The sequence below is a fragment of the Nomascus leucogenys genome, chromosome 22a, assembly GCF_006542625.1.
Source record: "Nomascus leucogenys isolate Asia chromosome 22a, Asia_NLE_v1, whole genome shotgun sequence".
NCBI lineage: Eukaryota > Metazoa > Chordata > Mammalia > Primates > Hylobatidae > Nomascus > Nomascus leucogenys.
Window position 1 is genome coordinate 37,664,620 of NC_044402.1, and position 20,520 is coordinate 37,685,139.

Consider the following 20,520-nt stretch of genomic DNA (forward strand, 5'->3'; position numbering starts at 1 on the left):
AACCCTGTCTCTACTAAAAATACAAAAATTAGCTGGGCGTGGTGGCACTTGCCTGTAGTCCCAGCTACTCAGGAGGCTGAGGCAGGAGAATCACTCGAACCTGGGAGGCAGAAGTTGCAGTGAGCCTAGGTTGCAGTAAGCTGAGATTGTGCCACTGCACTCCAGCCTGGTGACAGAGCAAGACTCTGTCTCAAAAAAAATAATTATTATTATTCTATTATAAAGACACGTGTATATGTGTGTTCATTACAGCACTAGTCACAATAGTAAAGACATGAAATAAATGCAAATGTCTATGAATGATAGACTGGATAAAGAAAATGTGGGACCTATACACCATGGTACTATGCAGCCATAAATAAGAACAAGATCATGTTCTTTGCAGGGACATGGATGGAGCTGCAGGCGATTATCCTTAGCAAACTAATGCAGAAACAGAAAACCAAATACAGGTTCCCACTTGTAAGTGGGAGCTAAATGATGAGAACACATAGACACATAGAGGGGAACAGCACACACTGGGGCCTTTCAGAGGGTGAAAGGTGGCAGGAGGGAGAGGATCAGGAAAAAATAACTAATGGGTACCAGGCTTAATATCTGGGTGATGAAATAATCTGTACAACAAGCCCCCCGACACAAGTTTACCTGTGTAACAATCTTGTAAATGTACCCCTGAACGTAAAAGTTAAAAAAAAGAGATTAGATGTCTTGAGTAATGCTTACATAACATTATACATTGAAACACCAAATATAAAATTATGTAAGTGGATGGGTATGCTCAGAAAATTACAAAAACATAGTTAGAAGTAGCTATATCTGTACGGTAGAATTTGAGGTTTTTGTTTCTTCTTAGTAAGTTTTTATATTTTGACAACAAACATGTATTATTAATACTTTTATGATCAGAAAAATTATTTAAAAATATCTTCTCGGGCCGGGCGCAGTGGCTCACGCCTGTAATCCCAGCACTTTGGGAGGCTGAGGCGGGCAGATCACAAGGTCAGGAGATGGAGACCATCCTGGCTAGAATGGCATGAACCCGGGAGGCGGAGCTTGCAGTGAGCTGAGATCCCACCACTGCACTCCAGCCTGGGGGACAGAGCAAGACTCTGCCTCAAAAAAAAATAAAAAATAAATAAATAAATAAATAAATAAAAATATCTTCTCTACTAAATGGAAGAGTAAGCAAGTAATTTTACCTGTGATAACATAAATGTTATACATAAGGAATCCCGAAAAATTGTTTTTAAAACCTATGTCTGAATCATAGGTAAGACAGGTGAGGTTAGAGATTACTACAAAGTTGAAAAAATTTGTGTAAAGATATGGAAAGAAAAGGCAGGCAGGAAATCTAAAACTAAATACAAAACAATAACAACACACACACAAAATGATGAAAACTTCTATTAAATATAAACCTTCAAAAAGATGAACCTTTAATTCAGAGGAAAAAAATTACAACTTCAAAGAAAATATTGAACTTTTCCTAGCAGAACAAAAGGTATTAATAGAAGTAAAAGAATATATATATAAAAGAAAACAAAATAGATTCAGAGGTACATGTGCTGATTTGTTATATAGGTAAATTCACATAACAGGGGTTTGTTGTACAGATTTATTTTTGCTATTAATATTATACAAAACATAAATATTGTTTTATATATGTTATATATAATACATACAATATTATATATTATACATACACAGATACATGTGTGCGTGTATACATATATACACCCATGTATACACACATATATATACTTTTTTTTTTTTTTTTTGAGATGGAGTCGCGCTCTGTCACCCAGCCTGGAGTTCAGTAGCGTGATGTCGGCTCACTGCAACCTCTGCCTCTGTCTCCCAGGTTCAGACGATTCTTGTGCCTAAGCCTCCAAGTAGCTGGGATTGTAGGCACCGCCACCATGCCTGGCTAATTTTTGTATTTTCAGTAGATTCGGGCTTTGTTATGTTGCCCAGGCTGGTCTTAAACTCCTGACCTCACGGATCCACCTGCCTTGACCTCCCAAAGTGCTGGGATTACAGGCGTGAATCACCATGAGTGGCCAAATTCAGGACATACTATATTTATCTGGACTATTTCGATAGCCTCATAAATTATCTCTCTGCCTTCTGACGGCTCTCCTTTACACTGCCCCCAATCCATGTACATACTTCTCGGTCTTCCATAATGGTAACAGACTGATCTTTCCAAAATGCAAATTTGACCATGTAATGCACTTCAATGTCTTACCAACAGCTTTAGGGTAAAATCTGAATAATTCTGTGTTCTTTAAAAACAATGACAACAAAAACTTCCCTGTCTGATCACCAGACAGAAAATTGTCTTGTCTAATTTTATCTTCTGCCATATCATCTTATAACACCAGATTAATTGTACATCTGCAAACATCATATTCCTATTTTGCTGACTATACTTAAAATATGTAATTATTTTAAATAAATTTTAATAGGTGACTCCCACAACTTTTAATTTGTAATCCCTTTATTTTTGTTAACTTTAAAACATGTAATTTTACTGTGATTACTTTGTTAATTCATTGCTAGTGTTTTCAGTTTCCAAACGTAGAAATGTTTAATTTCTAATATTAATTGTTGTTAATTCTTAATTTAATATCATTGTGATGTTCTGTATGTTACTGTGTCCTTAACATATGTAACATAGATACATATATAGGCACATATATATACATATATACATACATATATATACACACATATATACACATATATACATACACATATACACATATATATACATATATAAAAATATATATACATATATATATAAAAATATATATACATATATATATATATAAAAATATATATATATATATAAAATATGACCTGAATTAAAGAAGAAGCAGTGGAGTCGGAGGAAAGAGGACACATTTAAAAATCAGAGAGGAAGAGTCAATAATTTAGAAGTTGATTGAATATGGAAGGTAAGTGAGACAAAATAAACTGAAATTAATATTTGCTCTCTATCCCAGGTGACTGAAGATGGTGTATTAGTCAGCTTGGGCTGCCACACAAAAATACCAGATTGAGTGCCTTAAACAACAGAAATTTATTTCTCAGTTTTTGAGGCCAGGAGTTTAAGACCAAGGTTTTTATCCGAGGCCAATTCTCTTGGTTTGTAGATGGCTGCCACTTGTACAGTCGCATGACCTCCTCTTTGTACCCATGCAGGGAGAAAGAGACAGCAAGGTCTCTCATATCTCTTTTCATGAGTGATTATCTCATATCACTGTCATGAAAACCTTATCCTTTTGACTTCATGGAACCCAATTGCATCTCAAAGGCTCCATCTCTAAATACCATCACCTTGAGCGTTTACGGCCTCAACATACAAATTAAGGGGAGACGTGACTCTGTCCATAGCAGATGACAATGTGAAAACTGTACAGAGAAATGAAGGAGAAAGGCAAGTTTGCCTGGGAAGGATGGGGGAAAGATTGAAGAGTATAAGTTTAATTTTAAATATGATGATTAATTTCAAGTGCCTTTAGGATGCAGGTGAAGATTTCTGGCAGATCCTTGGTTATGTAAGTATAATGCTTTCAAAAGGGTGGGAATTGATTAGACAGTCATTTATTTATTGCTGATAAACCTATAGAGGAGTGGAGTATGTGAAAGAATGATAGCCACTGAGAGAACTCTTGGAAACACTGAAACACGGCCATATGGGAGTACAGAGTGAAGGAGACTGAGTATGGGCAGAAGGATGGGAAGAGAAACCGAAAACTCTGTTGGCATAGAAACAAGGGATGTGATTGTCATCATCCACAGGAGGGTCAAATAAAAATTCTACCCATTAAATATAGGCATTAGGATTTCACTGGGGAACTTGTTTTTGTGACAATGCCTCCATCTTACACCAAGTTTCATTAGCTCTGCCTATTTCCCATTTGCTATGCCTAAGAACAAACCTGAATAATTAGCCTGCTACACTAGTTCTGGTGCTGCAGAGAAGGACCCTGTTTCGCTCTCATCAGTTAGCCCAGATAGTAGAGACCCAGGAAAAGTCTGTACCTTTCTGATGCCATCTATGACCCATGCTTGGTTCTTGTTGACCCCGACCACCTTCTTGAGCAAGGCCTCTTGCATGCCTGCCCCCATTTCTCTGTATATATCCAATTGCCCAGTCCTGCTCTGCTATGGCTGATGTGTCCAACTGTTCATGGAGATCCAAAGCCTCCTACTTGGATGCTTTATATGTTTGATGTATTTTGTTTTACGATCTGCTCCTTAATTCCTCTGCTCCCTATAGCTTTTGGAGAGCATTCTTTGAACAGGGACTCCTGATTTTTTAGAATTGCTTTTCTAAGGAAATTGTTGCTAGTGTTTGCAAGTCCAACTTTACTTTTTTAAAAACCAAAAACAGAAAAACGGATAAAAGAACCCACTTAAACCCAGAGGAAGCATTCTGGGAAGAGACGCCGGCTGCCCTGTGACTGTGCATTTTAAACCGGCGCCTCTCCTCATGATGAGAATTACCTTGGCCCGGGCTGAGCATTCCCAGTGGGCTCCTTCCACTTAAGCTTTTTATTATAAAAGTAAATTGGGATTATTGTATTCCCTTACTTTACTTTGGAAGCAGAAATTTTAAATTAATTGTGGTCTAAACTGATAGCAAACAGAGAGGTTATGATAGCAGTCTGGTGGCCTCTTGTTTAGCCAGCAGAGAGTTCGGTTATTGCTGCTGGGAATGGCTTGGCTGAGATATTTTTAATTTACATTTTTTTCTTCCCTCTAACAAAGGATTGAATTATGACTTACCAGAAAATCCCCAGTGTCATGGAGAGAGAGATATTGACTAACTTCCTCTAACTTGATTTGAGCTATTTGTTTGGAGCTGGGTTTTAAGTTGCAGGGGGTGGCATTCTGAAGTATTCTTGTATTCAGGGGAGCACTGTCCAGAAAATGTTTTTAGCTTCCTTCAGGAGTCATCACTTCAGCACAGTGGTAATGTTGTAAAAGATAAGAAAGGCATTTCTGTACTGATTGCTTGCGTGGCATTATTGCAATGTCCACACTGGTAGGATCAGTCGCTGCTGTTAGGTCAAGAACTTCCCTAGCCCTTTCGAACCCGACTCTACCTTGGCAAGGGAAATCCCAAATGTCAGCCTCTCTAAGTAGCCACCACTTGCCAAGGGCTCAATCCCCAGTGGAAAGAACGGAATTGTCAACAGTCATCTCTGTAGTATAACAGTAGCTTTTTGGCTGCTATGGAGTGGGGATGGTAAAAAATGTGGATGTTGCAAAACATAATTACTGGCCTGGAAATTTTCCTTCTGTGGGCAGATGGTATGATCAAGAGCAAAGACAGACATGTCCTTTCACAAACCAAGGGCAATGGTTACACAATAGTCTTAGGTAGCAGCCACTATAATAGACAGCTTTAAGTAAAAGTCAGTGATGTATGTTAAAAGTGCTTCCTTGAATCCAGACAGCTCAAGTGAAACACCTTTTGAGGACATTGGGCTCAAATCTCACTACAAACACACAGCATGAAACAGAGTAGATGTATCAGGTTTGCCTATGTCCTAAAACAACTGAATCCTAGACATCCTTGTATTTCAGAGAAAAAGTTTAAAAAGAAAGAAAACAGCACCCAAATTGAGAGCAGAACTTGGGCATAATGACCTTGGAATAACATTTATTCTGTGCCTCCAGTTTTCTGAAAACAGCTTTCAACTGCAAAAATATTTTTTGAAGTTGCCTATTAGAGAAATCTGTCCTGAAGCTTATATTACAGTTTCATTATTGCTGTAATGCCAACCGGTATATGGTATCTCAAGGTGCATGTTTGTTTGTATCGATCTCATGTACAACTGCTGCACTCCCCATCCCTTATTCAGAAATAGAGCATTTTCCTGAGGATTAGATGAGACATGCTGTGGAGTTCAATTAATAATTTTCTTTTCTAAATACAAAATGTTTTTTTTTCAAGCACTAAGCCAAGTAACACATGGAAAATAACCTTTTATGTTTTGTAGAAATCAGTTCCCATTTGGTAATGCACAATGCAAGTTGAAAGATGGCATTCTGGCTTTTCCAATTACTTCAAAAAGACATCCTATTTCCTATTTATTGTTTCTGTTTGGCAAAGCTCAGGTTCCTAAAAGAAGGAGGAAGATAATTTCCTAAAGAAATTGAATTTTCTTTCTGAATAATTAAGGCCTTCAGAGTCCAATATTTAGAAAACATTTAACCACAAGCTTATAGAACAAGAATATAAAGAAGAATTCTTTTAATCTCACAAAATTTAAGCCTAAAAGACAACTAAAAATTGTTTCTTTCCCCAAACTGTTTAGATTACATGGTACAGAAAACAAGTTTGCTCTTAGAATTTCCTCCTTGTTTTGGTTGGACATACTGGTAGACAAAGATTACTTATGATAAATAATGAGAGTCCGTTAATATTGGAAACTCAATAATTGATTTGCAAACAAATGGCAAAGCATTTGAAAATCACTGTTGTGTATGTCCCAAGACTAAGAATAAAACCAATGAAGGGGCAGTGGTTCTTGCTCTAGTCCTAAGTGAAAGAGGCATAAGGAAAATTAGAAATGAGGGACACAAGTCAGTGATGCAACCAGGAAGTGCTGATAAGTATGTACCTGTGTCATACTGGTATCACTGAATAATTGCTGTCAAATACATACATTTATAAAGATAGCTGTAATATTAGTCATGTTTCGTGTGAATCTTGTTAATGAATTGAGTGTCCTATATTCTTTGTTTTATTATAAAGTATTCAGATGAGGCTATCTCAACACAAAGTAGCTAGTTCCTAGGCTAAAGAGGGAAGCAGATTTTAGAAAAGAAAGTGCAATTCTTAGAAGCAGTCTAATTTTCTCAAATTTAGTGCCTTTCTGACATCCATATGGGAAAAACTAGTGATCATGTTATATTTTGTTTTAATAGTGTTTTATCTAATAATACAGATTCTTTAGGCCTTTCATGCACAAATGACAAGAGAAGAAATGGCTGTCATTCATCCTGAAATATGAAGAGAAGGTGAGCAGTCAAGGTCACATATCACTTGGAGATGAAGATGTGCACCAGGATCTATGCAGGCCCTTTGCCTGTGCTGTCATTCTTCGGAACTGGAAAGCATGCCTTCCTCTTCATTCTTATCAATCTACAACATGGACTGAGTACCCCGCTCTCACTCTCAATCCTCCTGTCCCTTCCAATCTTTATTTTGGGTGCTGGGCTGTGACCTTATGTTATTGATGACATTTTAAAGATTAAGTTTCTGGATAATGTGCCAGTTCCTGCTGATCATGACATCCTCAGGAGCAGGGTCATTGGGGCTGGAGAGCAGAAAGGGGTAGAGGGAGCTTCTGCCTATGAATGTGACTTTCTAAGGAAAAGTTAGCATGATAAAGGAGGAAGGTCTTTTCAAAATGTAGTTGAAATATTATCAAACTACCACACTTAAATTCACACTACAATATATCTGTGACTGAGTGACTGTCTAACTGCCTGCAAATGCTTTCTCTTCCAAGAAGTAGGTAATGAGAATTTTATTTTAGGAATTCTCTATTTCAAACAGAATTCTGTAGGAGGTGCAGGCCTCTTTATACATTATTAAATCTCTCACTGAGGACTTTTTCCCCTGAAATCTGACCTAAGGTTTTTCATTGGAAACTCCTGAATTCTCAGTTGATATGCAATGCTTAGCAACTTAAGTGAGCTGCATCACTCTGAATTTGATTTCATGTTCCTAGTACTGAAGTGTGTTTCCAACATCGGCAAATGAATCCGTGACCTCCTGTTCTTTGTCATCAACTCCATCTGACTTTGCTGTGCCCATGCTTCATTTTGCAACATGTAACAGGTTTCCTTTGTTTCCAGTAGCGAAAGAAGAAAGTTGGAAACTCCCTTTTTTGCCACTTCATGATTCCAGCTGGGCTACATAAGGAACTTAAAGAAGCTTGTGAATTGTTCTCGCTCCATCATGTCCTTCGGTGTCCCAGCTTATACTTACTCTTTAGGAAATGTACTACCAGTTGCCTAAATGCAGTAGGAGAACTAAATAGGGATTTTAATAAATAAGGGAAACAGATGGAGGCTAGAAGCTCTTGCAAAGTTAAAAGAATTGTGTGCTTAATAGACTAAATGCTTAATCGCAGTAATAGCTGCCAAGCCACCACATAACTCACCAGTATGCATGAACTGTAGCAGTAAGAGAGTGACTGCTTTCAGTCTCAAGGACTTTCCTAAAAATTCAAGGTTGTAAGAACCTAACCTAGAGAATAATTACTTGTCCAGACGTGATAACAGACTCTGGCAGAACAAAAATGACAGCTTGATTCACAGACAAATATAAGTCGGTCTTGGATGTCTGGCTTCCATTTTTCTGTGGAGAGATAGATGTCTTTAAAAAGCCTCAGCAGTGAACATCCTGTCAGCTAAAAAGGTCAGACACTGAAGTGTATCAGAAGAGATGATGCTGCACAGACCATTGAGAGAAAAGAAAATGATTTCATTATCCTCGTTCATCTGCTATAGATTAATTCAGTTCCCATCATCGCAGCAATTAAGGTATTTTTGTAGTCCTGTCCTGACCTAGTTGAGGTGGAACAAGGTAATAAAAAGAGACATCAAGGAGAAGGCTACTACAGCTGAGTTAATACACCTTAGGAACAAGTGCTGTTAGGAAGAGAGTTTGGGGTTGATACATTCCACTACAATGCATTAAGAAACACACATACACACACACACACACACACACACACACACACACACACAAGCATGCAAATCCCCTAGAAACATTTCCCTATATATTAGAGTGTAAAATTTGCATCTTGTATACCCAGTGAACTATACCAGTGCTTGAAAACAATTTTGTAAAAGACAGTTTTCTATTCACAGTATATAAGTGGATGGAACACTTATATAAGTGAATGGAGAAATAGAAGAATGCTGGGAGGATTGCTGCCCTCCAGGTCAAATGGAGGGCTTTTATTTTTTATTTTTTATTTTTTTGCCAACCTGAGCTCTCAATCATTTGAGTGCAGCATCTAGAAAGAGGACATAACAGATCCTCCTAAACTAGCTTCTTCTAATTTTCTATTTGCTCAGTCATTCTAGTTTAAAACCTTTGTCATCATGTTTAGCCACTCTTCTAGCACTCCTTATACTATTTGCCAATTTATATTCCTTCCACTCCCTTCTATTCATTGTGCCTTTACAAGGTCATATCTCTCCCCTTCTTTCCACTCTCACTTACACAGTCGTTACAGAAGCACTCATTACTCCTCACTTGGACAACCATAATAGCTTTCTAACTGACTCCCCACCTATCCTTTTCAAACTCTAATGTATTCTACTCTCAACCAACATATTAATCTTTCTAAACTTTATCTTTAATAGGGTCACCCCCTTGCTTGAAAATGTCAAATGGCTTTCCAGTGACTACTAAATGAAATGCTAAGTTATCACCCTAGCACCCAAGGCTCCCCAGAGCAAGCAGCAGCCAACCATTGGTGCCTTATTTCCCAGTGGTCTTTTATCCCCCCTGTACTCTGATCTATCCAGCCCATGAGCTGCTTCTTAGACACATCTCCTGAACAGTTCCATTTATGCTTCTGCTCATTCTTTTCCTTGTTTTTGGAATGCCCTTTCCCTCACTTTAACTTGGAATTTATTCCATCCTCCAAGGTCAGTCATTCCATCAGGTAACATTTCTTGACTTCACCCTACTGAACATAATTCTCCATTATTTGTACCTCTCTTAAGGTACTAATTATAACCTTATAGAACAGTTCAAAGATTGAAGGGACTTGAAGTAAGAGCTATTTAAACCTGTCTCTTTTGAATTGGAGCAAGATATTTAAACTTTCAAAAACCAAAGTTTACATAATAAAATTCAGCAAAATTTAGTAAGAGCCAACTCCATGCTTGAAATGCATCAATGAACAAAGAAAAGCCTTACAATCTAGAGAGAGGAAACAGACACCTAGACATTTCAAAATATACAAAGTAAATAATAAGTAAATTATATAACAGACTATATGTTGGTAAGTGTGATTTTAAAAAATAGAGTAAAGGGGATGAGGGAGTCAGGACAGGTTGCAATTCTAATTTTGGTTGTTAGGCCTCTTTACAAAGGCAGTATTTAAGAAAAGACCTAAAGGAGATAAAGGAGTTTGCCACATGTCTACCTGGGGAACATGCAACCTCAGCAAAGGAAATCTCATCCTATGAAAAGGCCCTGAGGCCTGTGCTGTTCAATAAAGAGCAAAGAGTCAGGTGCGTCTGGACTAGAATGAGCAAGGAAGAAAGAGAAAATGAGGCCAGAGAAATAATGAGGACAGAAGGAAGAGCTTGGAAAGTTTTTAGTTCATTGTAGGACTCCATTCAGTAAAACAGGAGAAACTGCAGGTTTTTCACACATCCCGAGTAAAGGAGTGACATAATCTGACTTGCATTTTGAAAGGAGCATTCTGATTGCTCTGTCGAGATTACACTGTGGGCAGGCAAAGATAGAAGAAGGGGTACCTATTAGGAAAGTATATTATGTGAATCTGGTAAGAGATGACGATGGCTTAGGTTAAAGTGAAGGTAATAAAAGTAATGGGAAGTGGTCAAAATATGGCTATATTTTCAAGGTAGAGCCAATGAGATTTTCTTGTAGATTAAATGTGGAATGGAAATAAAGGAGTCAAGAATAACTAAGATTTTTGGCTAAACAACCTACAATGGAGTCAGATCAATTGAGATGGAGAAGTCCGTGGGTTAAACCATTTGGGGAGAATGGCAAATATTAAAGGTTCACTTTTGAACATATTTTGAGTCTGAGATTTCTACTAGGTATCCAGGTTGAAAAATTGAGCAGGCAGTTCGATGAATCCAACTATAAAATGGGGATAATAAATCTTAGAATAATGAACAGAGTTGACCTGAAGATAAAATATGATAAAATTCATAAAAGATAAAATATGATATATGTGCAAATTTCATCTTTGTTTATGCTATACTGCATGTCATTTTATTATTATTGAGTTTGTGTATGTAGTATGTATGTATTTGCATTTATTATGCATTCTATATCATCTGGATGCCAAATCTATAATGTTTACTTTTCCATTTTCAAAACAATATTAGCTTTCTCTTGTTACAAAGGAATGCATCTTCATAGTAGAAGATACACTTCACCCAAAGTAAAAACTGCTAACATTTCAAAGTATATTATTCTTGAACTTTACTTAATTTTTGAAGGATTTTTACTTTTTGGGCATCACTCCCATAATTTTATCTTTTGAATTGATGTGTTTAAAATATTCATTTCAATTAAAATATGTGTCTCAGGTTTTCAAAACATAACCTATTTAAAAGAGACATAGAAAACTCTATGCTTTCTTGACTGCTTTACAACTTCCTCCATTTCCTTGGGTTGTGTTAAGTTTAGCCAAAGGCTGCCTTCTTTCATATTTTAAGTTTGGCCTAATGGTTTCTCCATATATAGTGCTCTGTAACCTAACTGGATGTGTAAACATGCTGTAATCTACTCTTTTACCAGTCACTGAGTTTCGGCCAATCAAAGGCAGACAAGTATTGAAACCATGTTCAAATAAGACAAATGCTGAGCTGTGACCAATCCAGCTGTTCTCTGTAGCTCACTTCTGTTTTCTGTACATCGCTCTTCTTTTTCAGTCCATAAATTCTCTTTGACCACACAGCACAGCCAGAGTCTCTCTAAACCTATTCTGGTTCGGGTGCTGCCTGATTCATGAATCGTTCTTTGCTCAATTAAACTTCATTACCTTTATCTAAGGTTTTTAACAACTGTTAAACTGAAACTTGAATCCAAGATTTTCAAGTTACCAAAAAAGCATACTTTCTTTATATTACTTTCAATATGTAAAAAATAAGTGCATAAATAAAAAATAGATCTTTTATTTCAGAATCTCCTACTCAGGATCCTCAATAATTGCCATAAACCCACTAACATGAACTGTGTGGTTGATTTTGTCATGAATTTTTAACCTAATGCCTGGCTCTATTTTATGTTTTTCTTTACTGTCTTATTCCTAATGTATACCATCTAATTGCATCTTATTTGTGTCTTTGTAAGTTTTTTTTTAATCCTTTCTGGAACAAGGCACAAATCAACCAACCAATAAGCAAATAGATTTATGCCATGTACATAGGTCCTAGATATGAATTACTGCTAATTGTCTGACTCCCAGGTGAGACAGAGGAAAAGATATTTACACAGAGTATGGCAACTTTAAATACTCAATAGTTGCATACTTTGGAAAAATGTGGCTTTTGTTTCTTAGATTGGCTCATTATGAAAAAAGAAAATATTGTCTTACACACTTCCTCTATCACTTTCTTTTCCAGTTGGAAGAAAAACAAACAGATTAATCAAATATTGCTACAAAAGCCAATCCCCCTGTTGCTCAAGCTGCAGTGTGTATATTTATTGCTGTTATTAGCAATGTTACTACATTTGTGTTTTCTGTAGTCATTTTCCTCAGTATTTATTTGTTGAGATAAAATTGTCTCCAATGGCATTCTTGCAGACATTCTATTTATAAGTACAAAAATTAAGACAAGCAGGAATTTTAGTTCTGACTAATAGTGTGATTATTCAAATATTTTATACCAATAAGTGCAGGGGATCCATTAGTGAAAAAATAATTATTATTTCCAATCCCTAAGGGTTCTTTCTGTACATATATAAAATTAATATTTATGGAGAAAATAATGAATAGGTGTGAATATCTGCACAAAGTATCATATAGGTTTAGGTAAACTAAAATGTAATTTTAAGTACAGGGTAGCAATAGACAAGAATGGGCAAAGGAAATATGCATATATAAGACAAACATTATCATAGAGCATTAAGGAAGCTTCAATCTAAATATCAGTCCATAGTTAGAAAAATTTGCTCTGAGGTTCTTAAACTACATATAGTTTTGCTGCAGAGAAAATACTTCTCTCTCAATCTGACAAAGGGAACTAAAGAAATGGTTTAGACAAGGCAGCAAAATATAATCAAAAAGCATCCTGTGATGAAGACTGCCATATTAGATGTTATATTATTTTAACATGAGGAATAAAAATAGATTAAAGAGTGACATTTGAGGAAATGAACCCATAAGAAATTTATATTTCAAAAAGTAATGCAAAGAGATGAAGTGTAAAGTTGACAGTGTTTTTTTTGGTTATTAAGTTTATTGCAGCAGTTGCTTTATGTTTTGGACACACTATTTTTATTCATACTGAAGCCTTACTCTTTTGAGCACTAGAAATGGAAAGATCAGGAGACAAATGGTCTTTCTGCCTAAATGTCACTGGCACTGAACTGATGGAGACCACTAATGGAGCAAACAATTCATTCACGTTTCTGGTTGGTGAAATTACCTGTGGTCTACACAACAGAAAAAAAAAAATAAAGCAATATAAAAAATTCCTCACTACTTGGAATCTGGCAAACAAAGAGGTATCTGCATTCTGGCAAAAAGCAGCAGCAACATCCTCCCAGTCTAACAAAGAGCCAGCTATTAATTCAGGTGATAGCTCCCTTTGGCCAATATGTACAGTAAACATTGGGTAGGACAGCCAGTGAACAATTTTCTCAGCATCCTTGAGGTAAGTTAAAAAGAATCTCTGCAACCTGCCACCATTACTGCCTATCATCCAAGATCTTCCTCCATCAAGTTTGATTATAATTCCCAACACAATATCTAGGAACAATTCAAATGAAGTGGTCTAACTATGCTTGACAGTATCCTCAATTTATATTCAAAAGTAAAGTTATGTAAAGGATAATGTTTATGGATTCAGGAGCATACATAGAAATAGAAATAAATGGCTTTTCCAGTATATTAAATGCCAAAACTAAATTAAAGCATTTGACATGCTAGGGGGAAATGTAATTGATTAAAAGTGAGCCAAAGATTGTGGTAATATTTCCAGTAAGAATACATCAAAGCCAATGGTGGTTGTAGTGACACATATTCTTTCTTTTTTGTTGATGGTTCAGATATTTTATTTACTGGATTTGAGCTCTACTTTTTCTTATATAGGGAAGAAATGAATCATCATTCTAAAAGTGCTGCCTGAACTAATAGAGACTAATAAAGTAAAATGGCCAAATTTTTTAAAAAATGATTTAATGATATATCTGCTGCCAAATGCAATTGTGTTTTAAGCCAAGAACTCAGCATTCCTTCTTTCACTCAAAGTAGAAGGATAGAATTTCTGTTGTGTAGAGTGTACTGTAATAAGTGGACAGTGCATCCAGCAGAGGCAGATGTACTCTCCCGGAGTTTGCATTCCAGGAGCATATGCACTAGTTTTGTGCCGAGTTTGTAAATTTGTCTATTTCCCTCTCATAAATAATGTTAGAAGTGAGTTTCCTGGAAAGATTTTCCTTATTCCATACTCCAGGGTCCAAAAGTTTTTTCAAAAGAATGGATGAGTGTTTGAATCAGTATTTCAGGAATTATAGGAATTTAGGTTATCATACATGGTTGGAAATGCATAGCCAAGCACATTCATCTCCCCATTCTCCACTACTCCTACCTAAATGATAATACAATTATACAAAGATTAATAAATTCATAACAGCTCTAACAATGATAAACACTTCTTGAAATGCACAGAACAGTGTAGGTAATGTATAGAAACTAGAAAGCAGATGAGTTGTTACTGACTGCAACTCAAAACACATATAGGAAAAAGTTATCACAGAGAATAAGGATGCTTGCTAGAAAAAAGTCTTAGGATTAAAAGGAGAAAAGAAAGAAAGCAAAGACCTATAGCAAACGTGGTAAGCAATAGCCTAGACTGTTACAACCTAATGATTTGGAAGAATTTGGAAGAATCCAACAGTGATTGTATTAGTTTATTTTTACACTACTATGTACAAATAAATACCCGAAGCTGGATAATATATAAAGTAAAAGAGATTTAATGGACTCACAGTTCCACATGGCTAGGAAAGCCTCACAATCATGGCAGAAAGTGAAGGAGGAACAAAGGCAAGTCTTACATGGCAGCAGGTAAGAGAGTGTGCAGGGGAACTGCCCTTTATAAAATCATCAGATCTCAGGAGACTTATTTACTATCACCAGAACAACATGGAAAAAAAAAACCTGCCACCATGATTCAATTACCTCCCACAAGGTCCTCGCACGACTTGTGGGGATTATGGGAGCTACAATTCAAGATGAGATTTGGGTGGGGACACAGCCAAACCGTACCAGTGATATAATAATAAATTACAAATATGTTAATAGGGAAGTTTCTGAGTACTGTGATTGCTCCTTCTTAGCTTAATAAAAAGCAGAAACTACAATTCTAGATTTCTCTTACCTGGCAGTCTTCCTATTCTGTGTGGTAGTCATGAACTGCTGACTTCAGCAAGTACTGAAGGAAGTACTGAGACAACTAGGAGCAGTGTCTTGCTTAACCTCTTAAATGATGATCTCCATGTCTCCTACACAACCCCTTTGCTGGCAAATAGTGAGCCAGAATAGAATAATTCTTAAAAATACAAATCTGTGGTCATAATCTCTACATTTATCCAGAATTGGTCACTTAGTAGCTATGTCACTTAAGCTCTCTACACTTCACTTCCCTTATCTCTAAAATGGAGTTATATTAGTTTCTACCACTTGAAGTTGTTGAGAATATTCTATAATACATTAATCTAGCACATAGGTAATCACTGTGTGTATTTATTATTATAACATTATTTATTAGAAAGATAAAGTTGAGGAACATAGTACAAGAAAATAAGGAATAAGATAAAAATAATGGATAAAAGAGATAAAAAAAGAATAAAATAAAAAGGGAAAATGTTAAGAGATATGGAAGGTAGGATAATCTATCTAACCAGACTTCCAACAGCAAATTGAAATTAGAATACAATCAGAGGAATAGTATGAAATTTCTCTAAGCTGAATATACTTGTTCTTAGATTAAAAGAGATTCCTGGTACAAAGAAGCAAAATGAAAGAGAACAAATGAAGTGGCTTGTGAAATTTCAAAACTATAAGAATCTAGAGAAAAAAATCCCAAGATTGTCCAGCTTATTCACACATGAATGAAAATCAGGGTTGCAGGAGGTGTGTTACCAGCAACATTGGAAGTTGGAGGTCAGTGGAGCATTGCCTTCAAAGTTTTGCAGGAGAATGACTTAAAACAAAATAGTATGTCCATTTAAAATATCAGTCAGGCATGAAGGTAAGTATAATATATATAACATATGTAATATATAAATTTATAATATATATAAAATATATATTCAAACATATAATGAACCAGAAAGTATAGGTCACACATACTCAGAAAAAAATAGATATTTTTAAAAAATTTAGGTGAAACAAAAAAGAAATTAACGAAAAAGCAAGACATAAGAGATAGAGTTGGAGAATAAACCTAGAATTCTGATAGAAATTCTGAATTGTCTGCAAATTAGATGGAATGTTCTCAGCTACAAGCACCAGAAAGCCCTAGTTCAATTGGTTTAAACAATTTTTTAAAATACTCTCAAAAATAAGAACATCCTGAGTTAGGGAAACACCAGAGTTGGTTAATTCATTGGTTCCATTCTGTCACCAAGTAGCTAGGTTCTTTTCAACTTTTTATGTTGCCACTTTCTGAAAAGCTCACCTTGGGATCACAAAATGGCCAGTGCAGTTCAGATATCACATTTAAATATAAGCAAGTTACAGCAGGAAAAAAAAAAAAAAAACAACCTTCTCTTTTTCTTCACTCACTCCCTCTCTCTGCTTTTAATCAGTAAATAAAACTATCCCAGAAGTCTTTGCAGGTTAACTTTATTTCTCATTGGCCAGAATTGTCTGACACACATATCCCTAAACCAATCATGGGCAAGAAGAATAAGGTTATTCTGATTGTTTTAGACAAAACAGAAAATTACCCTTTTCTTTGAGTTACATGGAGAAGAGACAGAGGTTAGACTACAATTCACGATTTATAAATGAAATTGGCACAGGTGTAAATTCATAAATTAAGTTGGTACAAATTTGAACCAAAAGTCAGGTTTTATGAAGAATATGTTCAAGAATAAACGATGCCATCACATAAATTTTATGATTAAAATGATTATAATTAATATAAGAAGAGGAAGGCATATGCCTTTTCTGTCAGTAAGACAATTAAAATTCTAAGGAAAAATAAACATATGTAAGAAAGTCATAGTCCAAATGTGAAGCAAGCTAAAATGAAGCCTGAATCTGCGTACTTGATGGAAGTGTATGTCTCAGAGTCTCCTGAAAAGGAAATCCAAATTCCAGTGGTCTGGTAATTTAGAAAGACTGATGATACTTGAATTAAGAGTATGTCATTTTGGATTTATAATTGATACAATTTTTAATCAGTTCTCCATGACGTATTTGTTTGTTACTCTGAATATTGTTTACCTCTTTTATGAATATTTTAGAGATCAACATTTCTCAATTTATTTTGGAAAATCCTCCTAAAAATAAACATAAGTTTTAAAAGCTGTTCTTCACAAATTAAAAAATGTTTCAAATTTTTTGATCCTTATGTAAACATAATCTTTTCTCCTTCCCACGGGACACCTGACTCAATTTTACTCCTTGGAAACTTAACCTATTTAAGAAATATATAATTTAAACAAGAATAAACTCAAGCTATGAATAATATTTTTGGAAAAATTTTATGAAAAATAACATGTATTTTGTTGAAGAAACAAAGTTTAGACAGTTTTTTTAGATTTATTGTAGGTTCTCTGCTATCATTAAATTTAAGCAATGTTAAATGTATTAAGTTTTCATGAAATTTTACAAAAATTCAGTTCATTGACCATTAAGTATCTGCATAACTATGGCATAACTTATCAAAATTGGGCTTCCTGGCTAAACTAAGTGCCCCAAGAAAAGCTGTTCTTCTTTTTCAGCAGTGAATTTTCTACCTGTCAATGTGGATTTAGCTTATTGGAGGACATTGGGTATTGCAAGGAATGATCCACGGAAGTCCAAAGCTTTCTAATTGATCTCGTGGAAGCAAGTACAGGTGGCATTACCAATTTCTGCTCTCTTGATGATTTACACTGATCCCCACACACATAACAAATTTACACATCCAGCAGATAAAGGCCACGCCTTGCAGTAACAAGGGTTTGAAGGATGAATTAGAAATCCTCCAGACAGGAGGATTACCAAAGAAAGTGTGAAGCAGCATATTGTGTCCAGATAAGTACAAGTTCAAAAGCTTTAATGATGCCTAAGTAGAATAAATTAAGAGGAAATGTATGGTAGGAGTGGAAGTATCAAATGGGATAGTTTATGTGCTACACAAGCAAAAAGTATTCTTATATTTACTATTCCACACAAAATGTACAAAGCAATCTATGTAAAATTGCTTTGGAAGTTATGAAAGAATACTGCTAATGTTAATTATCATAAGATATTTGTAATATAACTAGAGTACAGATTATTTAATGTACAATTGAAATAGTCCTTAATTTATCTTGAAACCACATACTTAAAACTACACACCATGAAGTCTAATTTAATGTCCTTTTTTTCTCACCTTTTTAGATGACTGAATTTAATCGATTTTAGTTCCTATTAAACATATAACAATTAGATATTCTTGCTGCAGGTTTGAAGGCTTGAAGTCCTTTCTATTTTTTCCTCTCAATTATTTTCAGAGAAATATCTAAAATGTTTCTCAGCCATGCTTCTTCCTGCTTACTTCCTTATTCTCCTTTTCAAAGTTTATTGACACATTTCACCCAAATTAACAGCGCTTCACTATCCCCTTGGTCTCTTACCTGTCAGTTGTTTGAATTGTCTTTGTTACAGCTAATCAAACACAATGCTATTTTTATCATGCAACTATTTTATGGGTATTTATAACAGAGCAAATGTGACAAGGAAACTGTAACAACAGGTACCAGAATTAGAAAGAAGGCAAAAATTATTATTATTCATGCATGGACAATAAATATCTATATAACCCTCCAAAATATTGAAAATTTAAAAAATGTTAATATAACAACAATAGTAACAATGACTAGCTAACGTGTATCAAGTGCTTAGTATGGGCCACGCACGAAGTGCCTTATATGTAGAAATTATTAAATCACTAAAACAAACTCACAAGGTAGGTATGATTCTATGACTGCTCCCATTTTACCAGAGGAAGGTATTGAGGCATGGAGAGGGACTTGATCAAAATCACACAGTGGCTAAGCAAGCAAGAAGTGGAGCCAAGACGTCCTGGGCACTCTGGCTCCCAGGTCAGTAGTTTTTTTTTTCTTTTTTTAATTATTATTATACTTAAAGTTCTAGGGTACATGTGCACAACATGCAGGTTTGTTACATATGTATACATGTGCCATGTTGGTGTGCTGCACCCATTAACTCATCATTTACATTAGGTATATCTCCTAATGCTATCCCTCCCCTCTCCCCCCACCCCACAACAGGCCCTGGTGTGTGATGTTCCCCTTCCTGTGTCCAAATGTTCTCATTGTTCAATTCCCACCTATGAGTGAGAACATGCGGTGTTTGTTTTTTTGTCCTTGCGATAGTTTGCTGGGAATGATGGTTTCCAGTTTCATCCATGTCCTGACAAAGGATATGAACTCATCATTTTTATGGCTGCATAGTATTCCATGGTGTATATATGGCCATCAGAGAAATGCAAATCAAAACCACAATGAGATACCATCTCACACCAGTTAGAATGGCGATCAATAAAAAGTCAGGAAACAACAGATGCTCGAGAGGATGTGGAGAAATAGAAACACTTTTACACTATTGGTGGGACTGTAAACTAGTTCAACCATCGTGGAAGTCAGTGTGGTGATTCCTCAAGGATCTAGAACTAGAAATACCATTTGACCCAGCCATCCCATTACTGGGTATATACCCAAAGGACTATAAATCATGCTGCTATAAAGACACATGCACACGTATGTTTATTCCAGGTCAGTAGTTTTAACCACTGAGCTATAAAAGCTAAGAAAGGAGGACAGGGAGAAGAAAAATCCAGTAATTTTTTTCTATTTAGAGTTTCATCTAATGAGAGGCTACTGTGGCGAAAAAACAAAAAGCAAAAACCCTTGTCCATAGCTGCCAGTCATTGGTGAGCTGTATTCCATTCAGAGGAAATATGCTCTTCCCAGTTCAGGATCTTGCTCCACGACCAGGCTCACAACATAGTTCAGCTTTGAGCCAAATGTCACAATATCTCTGAAAAGCTCCTTCACCATCTAGCTCTTATCCCTCTCACCATTACAGCTCAACCATAGACTGAACTAGACCATTCCTGTCTTAGGACTTTCCTTCTCTGTTGTTATAACAAATTCTTTCCAAAAGCAACAGTCTATGGATTATTAATCTGGCCTTTGACCCAGAAGCAATTTACTATTTCATTCTCAAAGCAGTTTTAATTCTTGGAACCATCACCACTACATTCGTATTTCTGAAAACATTTATTTTAGTTATTTCTGCTAGAAACAACAACAAA